Source organism: Coloeus monedula (genome assembly GCF_965178545.1).
Source record: "Coloeus monedula genome assembly, chromosome: 11".
In the NCBI taxonomy this organism is placed as follows: domain Eukaryota; kingdom Metazoa; phylum Chordata; class Aves; order Passeriformes; family Corvidae; genus Coloeus; species Coloeus monedula.
In genome coordinates, this window is record NC_138791.1 from 375,021 (window position 1) to 381,020 (window position 6,000).

Below are 6,000 nucleotides of genomic sequence, written 5' to 3' on the forward strand. Positions count from 1 at the left end.
ATTTTCTTTGGCTTAGATTATAGTGATCATGGAATTAATAGGACATAAAATAAATACAAAAGATATCAAGAATATCATGATGTCAGTTATATAGCCCATGGATATAAAAACATCTTTGTATTTACAGGGTATTTGTTATAAGTAATTCCTATCTGTTTTCATAGAAGCTTTGTAGAAACTTACATGAAATGTAAGTTTAGGATAGCTGCCCTATTAAGATGCATATTTTACTTTTTTAACTTTGCTGTGACAGTTTCTGCCGTTGCCAAACTGTGCTGCCAACATCTCTGTTTAATGCTCCCATTACTCATGTGAAGGAGTTGAACATCAGTCCAGCGTTACTGAAATACTGAGGTGTGGAGGAAATTACCCATAGATAAATGGGGTTTAGATCTGCCAATGGGATTTTTAAAAGCCCTGTCTAGTTGGAGATTAGAATCAATAGTTGTGCTTCTACCTAAAGAAATGCTTTCTTTGAGTATCCGACTGCTGAGTCTGCCTGGAAGCTGAACCCTGGCTAATTCACCTCCCTGAGGGTCTGAGGATGGAGCTGTTCCCCCCCACCCCAGGAATGTCCAGATTGTTTTGATAACGCTGAGGTCCCTCTAGTCTACAGGGTGAAGATGCAACTTTACTTTAAAACATAGGCCTTAGAGGAGGTAAATTGGTAGTTAGAGATAAAAATTTGTGGTTATGCCCAGAAGTGCAAGAACTTTAAGGTCTCAGCCCAGCTTGGGGGTGCTCAGTGGGTGCTTTGGGGAGCACAGGGAAAGCCAATCCAAAATCACTCTTTTGCTGATCCAGTAAATATTTTCAGGGGTAGCGACGTAACTCCAGTGTGAGAGGCTGAGCACCCCGACTCTGAGAGTGATAAAGCCATGGTTATGGTATCTGGGGCACAGGTCTGGACCATCCTGTTGGGAAAGGAGTTACCTGAGTGCTCTGACAGCTACACTGCTGCACTTCATTAGGTGAAACACAGTTCCTCCTTCATCTCAGAGAAGAATTTCACCCATCTCTGCTGGAGGGGGAAGGTCATTCTGTGCTGTGGATCTTCATTGAAGCTGAGTGACTTAAATGTCTGAGGATAGAAGGAGGAAAAATTGCTCAAAGTTGTCTCAAAACATTGGCAAGCCAGGCATGCTAATGAGAGTGAGCCCCACAGGGAAATCTAGCAGTGCTGGCCTGTGTCCAATCCCATTGTGATAGAACAACTAGGTGCAACCACAGAATCCCCTGATTTGCTTTGGGATCAGCTGCTTCAGGATGAAGTGCTGCTAAATGTGAGTTCTGTCCTGGATCTGGTTCCTAAGGGAGCTTGCAGTGACTAAACACAGGCCACGGCCCGTGCTTGGAGCAGGCTCCAGGTGTCTGCATCTGCACACCTGCATTCACTGCCGCCTCCACAGGCCCAGGGGAGCCTGGGCTCAAGGCAGGGATGCAGGCAGAATTTAATCTTTTGGGCTATGTCTCTGCTGTAGGACTGTAGTGAATCACTGCAGTGCAGTGGCTGCCAGGAGGGTGAGCTGTGAGGCCCTAAATCAGTGTGATGGATTGTAAAAGGGTTATAATTCAAGGGGAAGTCATTAGTCCCTTTTGAGGATTTCCTTCTTGAGCACCACCAAACCATTTTTCTGACTTCCTAAGTAGGCAGGCAGATTGAGATATGAATTTATCTTTCTCTCTGCCATTGCTTTTCTGCAGGATTAATATACAAACCAGAGGTAATCAATGACAGAGACAGGAAACGTCCTAATGCTGAGGCCAGGGCAGCTGTGGTTTGGATGCTGTTGTGTGCTGCATCTCTAGGCACTTGTTTTTTATTTCAGAAGAGAAACTAATGGTAGTGTTTAAGAGTAATGGATACTTACACCACAACACTGGGCAGTCTCAGGATCTTTATAAAAGGATTGCAACTATAGACTCAAAATACAGAACAGCAATTTTGAAAAGGTTAAAAAAGAAAATGAGCAAGACAGAAATTAACACCTTCACATTTTTAAGAAAGGAAAACACAAAATCCCAGCCTAGCTTAGAAACGCTGCATTTTTTCTGTATTGGTGGCATATAAAGATGAATGAGGAAGATGAAAAAGAAATCTCTATGTGGACTCCTTAACCTGGCTGCACCATGCCCCAGTCACTGTGTTCTAAAGCCTTGGTTTATGGTATGGTGTAAATATTGAAAGAAATTATTGTCAACAATTATGGTTAATCTCCTTCTTGGTAAGTAACATTGCAGATTTCCTTGGCAGATGCTTCTGCAATGGTGCTGCCTGTATGGGAAGTGAGACATGAATATCTTGAGCATAGACCTTCTTAAAGAACTGCTGTCAGGAGAAATGCAAAATGTGAGAAATAAAACTGCTCTGATGTACTTAATTGCTACTGGTCGGTTACTTACCTCCTAAACACACATTTCTCCCACACCTGGCATGAGGATGAAAAGCTTAAAATTGGGGCTGTTTTCCAAACCATCTGACTAAAAATATTGCAGGAAAACTAAGGTTTCCAATTGTCCCAATTTGAGGGATGCCAGTTTCTGACGTTCCAAATAATTTTTGTCTTAATATATTTTAAAAAAATCATAATTCAGAGTCCAGAAAGCTTCCGCTTTGAGACCTTTATGTCAGATCCATTGGTAGTTTCAAAGACCACACAATTTAGACACCAAGATGAATTTTACATCCTAGTTCCAAAAAACACTAATTTTTTTAACTGTTCTTTACTGTTTTTCAGACTAGATATAGTCAAGTGCATCTTTATTAATTTTGGTGGAGTCTTAAAAGCATCTATATAATCGGATAAAATAGGAGGTATGTGTGTGAGCTAGCATGTAAAGAGATCCCTCGTGTTCTGTTCTTGCAGAACAGCAGGGCCATTAGGAAAAGAAATTAGATATTTATTCCGTTTTCACTGAGATGTAGGATCAGTGTGGCTTTCCAGGAACTTAAAATTTTTTTGGTAACCTTAGGACAAACTCTGAAGGTGAGTTCACAATGTAAATCCTCCCAACACCTGCTGCCAGATGGTGTTCATCCAAGTCATAGAGAAAACAATGCAAAATGGAATTGCACTATTATATGGGATGAATTATTGGAAACCAGCACCTAGGATTCTATTATTATTATTGAAACAGCTCCAGTTTATTAAAGGAAATTTAATCCAGTAAGTATATACAAAGTATACAAAGCTTGCCTGTCAGTTTATCTGACTATCTATACCACAATATATTTTCTCCTTTTTTTTCCCCTTTCTTTCTTTTTTTTTTTTTTTTTTTTTTTTATTATATCTGTCAAAAGCAGTAGGAAAGGGCATCTTTGGTCAGTGGTCTGAGTCAGTTTGTTCTGATGCTGCTCAGGGCACAAAATACATGTTTATGTTACCATGTTGTAGTAATGATCCCAAGAAATTATTTGCTTTGCTTTTAAGCGGCATGCCTCGCTGTAGACAGCATTACTGTCCATTCAGGAAATTAATTGAAAGTATAATTAAGGACAGTTACACAAGGCTTGAAAAGAACACAGCCCTATGGAGCCAGAGTGGCACAAATTAACCAACTGCACGTTGCAGTTCTTTAACCTGCTTTGATTCTTAGAGAGGATTTGAAAATGGCTGGTGTGTTTAACTTACTTTTTTCACAAAGGTTTTAACAAAACTCTTAAAATTCTCGAGTAATCAAAGTAAGGGGCCCTGTTAAATCATGAGCTAAACCCTGGTTAAGCAGCTGCAAACAAAGAAAGTCATGACTGTGTCTGTAGGTAATACTGAGTGAGAGCTGAGGCCCAGGATTTCTGCCCTTTTGGGAAGGCTGTGGGGGAAGCTGCTGCCTCTGTGCCAGGGGAGAGTTTTCCACATCTCTGGGCCTGGCAGCAGATCTGGTGTGGAGCTGTGCCATGGTGTGCAAGGCTTTCCCTGCAGCAGGACCTGTCGTGCCATCGCCTCGGGGGTCTGCAGGTAGGCAGTACAAAAAGCAGCTTTTGTGCTGAGGCCATCGGGTGCCCTGATATTTCTGCTGTGCCAAGGAGCCTGGGTATGCACTGAAACAAGAAAGCTGCTCTCAGTTTCCAGCTCAAGTTAGAAGCCAAAAATCAAAAGTATGGTACAACATGCCTTCAGAAAATTACTCAAAGGAAACAAAAGGCTTCTTAGTAAAGGTAAACCAGGTCTATAGACAGTACATTTGGAGATAGTCTTTGAGGGTTAGAGGGTTAGTCTTTCGAAGTATGATTCTAGAATACAATTATAGACTTTTGCACAGGCTTTTCTGTAACACAACTGAATTAGCAAAAGGAGAGTAAGATTAAAAAAGTATTTCTTCTATCTCTCTGTGTATCTGCTCAGGTTTAGAGATACAGCTTGATTTAGAACCTCAAGGGTGTCTAGAGCCATTCTCTTCAAACCCAATTCATTACAGACTTGCTGTGAAAAGCACCTATGTGTTACTGGGAAGGCCAATGGCCCAGTTAAAGAAAAGATCTGCAGACATATGCAAACATAATTGATAGCACTTTTTCATGTGGCTAGTGATTTGAGAAACAACCTGGCACAACCAGGCATTATCTATACTGAAACGTGCTGGAGAGAGAGGTAAACTGCCTACCTGGCTCCAATATTTATGTCCTAACTGGCTAGTACTGCGGTACAGAGCTGTGCTGGCTGCCAGACAGCATTCCTGAATCTGCTAGTGTAGAGCAGTCATCCTGATGCATCTTTAAAGACACTTTTGATTGTTGAAATGAAGTAGCTCATGGGCAGGGAGCTGCTACCAACATGATTTCTGAGTTGTAGGTGTGTGGGAGAGCCCCTTGCTCGTAATGCCTGCGTGTACTGTGCATCTTCTATGGGAATGTGCTCCTGGGGACCCTGCTCAAGCAGGGAGTTTGGACTGGGTGAGCCCACTGTGGTCTCTTCTGACCTGACCCATTCCATGGTGCTGTGGTTCTGTAATGGAAAGAGAGCCTGTATGCTCATGAGTTGATCCAGATCTTGTTGAAGTTGAAGGAAATCCTGCAGTGAACTTTTGCTGAGTGTGTTGAATGTGAACCAAGACTGCAGTAAAATATTGTATTTAACATTGTATTTAACATTGTGTTAAATACAAAAAAAAAGACATTTGATACCTGCTGTGTAGTGTGCGTGTTTGATCTCCCTTGCCTACAATAGCTTTTCTCTGTTTCAGTTTATACAGAGCCTGTAGGTGTGGGTTCCTCTTCTTAGTTGGTAGTCTTCTGTAGGAATAATATACACTGGCAGGAGGGAGAACCAGGCTGCTTCCAGAATGAAAATATACTGCCTGTATCAAATGTCCCATTGACCTTCACAGCCTGTGTGGGAAGAAAAAACTTATTTAAAGTCTGAATTGTTGTGGGGTTTTGTTGTGGTGATTTTGGTTGGGATTTTTGGTTAGTTTGAGGTTTTGGTAATGTGATGGTACTTCAGTAAAGAATCTATCTTGCTCTCTCCATCTCCCTCCTTGCTATTTACTATTTTGCCTGTTCCATCTTCCTGTGGTATCTTCCCTCTTCCCAGTGTTTTAACTTCCCTTTAATCCTCTAGAGCATATCCAGCTGCTCCTCTACATGTGCAGAGGGAACAATTTCTGCTGAGGTGTAGGCTGGAAGAGCAAAGATATCCTCTTTATAGAGTTTATCAAACCTCGTTATTGATAAACAGGATCTGAGACCACTAGTCAAGGGGTTTCTCTGTTCAGGCTGGAGCTATAGAAGGCACTCATGCAGGTACCTGTTGGATTGCTGGGAGCCCTCCCATGGGGAATGGCCACCATCCTCAGGAATTCCAATCCATCACATAAAATTGAAAAGCCTTTGATTCAGACAACGGTTAAGTGTGTGTCTTGGTTTTTGAGACAAAACTTCAGTAGGAAACACTCTGGAATGAGTGTTCCTCCCCTTTTCCTCCATCAATGAGACAAATGGGTCACAAGGAGTGAAAGTGGGAAAAAGAAACCAAACTGTTCATTAACACACGAACAAAACAG